Consider the following 3566-nt stretch of genomic DNA (forward strand, 5'->3'; position numbering starts at 1 on the left):
TGCGTGGGGCCGGATTCACTGTCGTTTGCACATGTCTGGCAGGTGGAGAAGGAGCCACTGAACCAGCCCCGAGCCCCACCTTCGAGCTCCACACTTTGGGGGGCGAAAAGGGCTGCTGGGCCCAGGTAGGCTCTGCGCCGGAGGCAGAAAGTGGGCAGGAGCTGCTGGCTGGTCCCCCTTGAAGTCGTGAAGGAGACCTTCTGTGGCACCAGCTTGACTTTCTTGCACAAGAGCAGCTGCGTGCTTTCACTTCTGCGTCACAGATAAGCATCGCTCAGAAACGGAGCCTTGTGAATGCTGCAGGCTCTGCACCGCAGACGATGCGGAGAGGGCAGATGGGTTTAGCAGGCAGACGTGGGCCCTATCGACAGGGTCCTGCGAAGGCTGAAGCAAGGGGCAGGGCTGGAGCTGGCCCAGGCAAAACCCACTGGCTGACAGACGTGGGGTGAGATAGCATCTGCGAGGGGTGATGAAGATAGCATCAGAGAGAGACACTGAGGTCACGGGTGGTATTAGCTGGGAAGGGGACATCAACTCTTCATGTGTTGAGATCATCTATGAAGGCATCAGCATCTTCCTAAGTAACATCACAGATGCAAAACCAGCCTTGCAGATGAGGGCTCAAGGTTCGGTGTGCACTCGCTTCGTCTTCGTCATCCCCCTCCCCTCCCTTCGCCTCTCCAAGGCGAGGGGGATCGCTCTGCTCTTGCCCGCTCAGCTACGTGGAGCAGCAGCAGCTCGAGCACATCACAGCTCCGGCTGGTTGGGCAACCGATCGCTCTGCTCTTGCCCGCTCAGCTACGTGGAGCAGCAGCAGCTCGAGCACATCACAGCTCCGGCTGTTGTGGCAACGCAAACAACACCGTGAGGCGGAAAGCCCCGGCCTGCACAGACGTTGCTGAGATCCTATGGACCACAGAGCAAACAAACACCACCTCTGGGCTGTGAGCCCGCATGGGTGCTTTGGGGCGCTCAAGAAATGTGAAAACAATTCAGACCCCACAGCTATCGCCAACCACAGGGGCTGAGGGAGGGTTTGGACCTGCCGCCCCAGGAGGACAGCAGCACAAGTAGGTCAGGGTGGTGGAAAAAATGAATGTAGGGCAGAAAGGCCCAAGAGCGGTGCGGTCAGACCCACCCCGCCTGCCCTCTGCATGGGCCACGCTCTTCTCTGCCAACGACCATCCGCTGGGATCCACGTGATGTCGGATCTCGCGAAGGATGCTGGTGGCCATTGGAGGAGAAGACATGCCACTTGCCTGAATTTAAGAGAAACATTCTGCCTCTGCTTCCTATGTTATGCCCCCCAAAATAAAATCTGGCTCAATGTAAGCCTAAAGCTGGTCCTAAAACCAGAGGTGTCCAGAGTGGACCCGCCCTGCAACTATGGAAACTGAAGTTCACCAGCTCCTGAGCAGTTACATTTCTCCTTCAAACAAAAAGATAAGAAAATTGCATCATCTCTATGTGAGCAACCATAGCAACTTGTTAAATTAGGTCAAGATGTGGGGGCAGATAACGCAGCTTTGAAAAGCTGCTCGCGAGCTGGGTGAGGAACACATCAAACGCAAGTGGAGCTTCCGCCAAAATGCACCTTCTCACCAAAGCATGGGCCTCCTAGGGCAGATACCATCAGAGATCTGCCACGGCTGCGATAACGCACGGGGCCACCTCCCTGGGCCACCGGCAAAACAGGCCCCTGCTAACAAAACCTGCACAATATTGTCAAGATCTTGAAGTCAACCCAGAGAGCCCTGGAGATGAAGGATGTGATGTCCCAGCACACTGTGGCGTGTCTGTTGGGTGCTGCACCGGCTGGTGACAGCTGGTGGCCATGGGCTTGAGGCATCATCTGAATGAGAAAGGGAAGCGGGGGTCCTGGCCGCCTTGGGACCCTGGGCTGGTAATCCCCTGCTCTGCTCGTTTGGAGGCTCCACCTCCTCACCAGAGCTGCAAGGACTTGAAGTTCCTCTGCTCTAGCTGCTAGACAGCACTTCCCCCCCCCAGCAAAGTTATGTAAAGCAAAGCAAAAAAAAAAAAAAAACCAAAATAAAAGAAGAACCTAGAAGTTCTGCCTGAGAGTCCCCACGCTCAGCTGGTCCAGGAGGTCTGGTGGCCAGCCTGGATGGTTTATATTTTGCAGAAACACCCTAAGGACTGAGTTATTGCTTAGCAGCCTTCGGAGCAAGCAAGCAGTGCTCCAGCCCTGAGGATTTCCAATTGACTACCGCTCCTGGAAACTTCCGATTTTCCTCTCCCCCACTGAAAGCTTCTCAAGTCAAGCAATGCCAAAAAAAAAAAAAAAAAAAAAAAAATCACTTATTGATCCCACCAGAACGCCTGGGCCAAGGGATTATCCTCCCGGCTCAGAGCGGGGTTTGAAATGAGGCAAGGGAAAATGTGAGGCAGCGTTTGGAAGCGCGCTCTGGCATGGCGTGAACCGCAGTCTCCCCGTCCTGGCGGCACGAGGCCAAGGACACTCTTCGGGGTGCTAAAACTCCAGGGTCCAGCTGATGATGCGGGCTCCTCGCTCACGGAGGGAGCTGGGGATGCTGCCTCTCTTTTCCATGAGCTACATCATGAGGGAAACACCCGGCTCGGAAAAGTTTCACTGGTCCCTCCGTGCCTCAGTTTCCCCAGCTGCTGAAGTGCAACCAACGCTCCTGCTCAGGCACTGGGTACCCGAAACATTTCCACGGGACGTAGTGAAAGGGGTTAACAGGAGAAAATAGGAATAAATAGCGACGGTGTCTTGGGGCACGGCCCCTCCTACCACTTGTGCCTCTCCCCACCACATCCCCTGGCCGAAAACCGTTCAGGAATAGCAGAGCACACTTTTGCTTTGCATCGGCTTGGTCGAAACAAGCTCATTCAGCAGGCAGGGCTGAGCTTTCTTTCTAACTAAAGCTATAGCAACAAACCACTTCCTTTTTTACACATAGCTCCTAAAATTATCTCTCCACCTCTCCTCTCCTCTGCACCTCTCTCCCCTCTCAAAAAACCCCAAAAAAACGTGCTATCAGCTCTAAGATGAGCCGGGCGTGGGAGGAGACTTCAGGGACAGTCGCACCTCAGGATCTGCTCTGAACCTTTTGATGATGTTTATCTGCACAAATGATTTCCACCCGCTTGGCTCCTCCAGCTGCTGCCAGCTGGGGCAGGAGACAGCAGTATGTACGCGGGAAAGGGGAACTGGCGGGAGGCTGCCCTGCGAATTGTACTCCTAGCACTGGGAAAAGACACGGCACAGACAGACTGGAAAGGATTATCTCAGTTTGAGCTGGAAGCCCCGTGGCAGCAGGTTTCTCTCCGTGATTGCTGGAGGGCTGTCACATAAAAAGCCAGAGTTTCCATGGCCTGTCACCTCATCTCTCCCAGCGCAGGGAATGGAAAATGTTTGGGGAATGGAAACCGCTCGGGTCTGCTTCGGCACTGTCCCATCCAGTGGGATGTTTGGAACGCCCATGTTTGAAGGTCATGCAGCCCTGGGGGGCTGTGTGCTCTCAGGTGTGCCCGCCTGCACGTGGCCCACCCCAGAGACACCCCAAAACCCCTCGCTCACAGAC

General features: G+C 55.0%; 1 protein-coding gene across 1 annotated transcript in view; it reads right to left on the bottom strand.

Moving 5' to 3' along the window:
* The window catches only part of ETS1 (v-ets avian erythroblastosis virus E26 oncogene homolog 1), a gene marked incomplete at its 5' end in the record, with an annotated part of 24718 nt that overhangs the window by 5276 nt on the left and 15876 nt on the right, over window positions 1-3566 (bottom strand). The gene's annotated exons all lie outside the window — the stretch shown is intronic.

Source organism: Buceros rhinoceros, unplaced genomic scaffold, assembly GCF_000710305.1.
Source record: "Buceros rhinoceros silvestris isolate BGI_N320 unplaced genomic scaffold, ASM71030v1 scaffold13379, whole genome shotgun sequence".
In the NCBI taxonomy this organism is placed as follows: Eukaryota; Metazoa; Chordata; class Aves; order Bucerotiformes; family Bucerotidae; genus Buceros; species Buceros rhinoceros.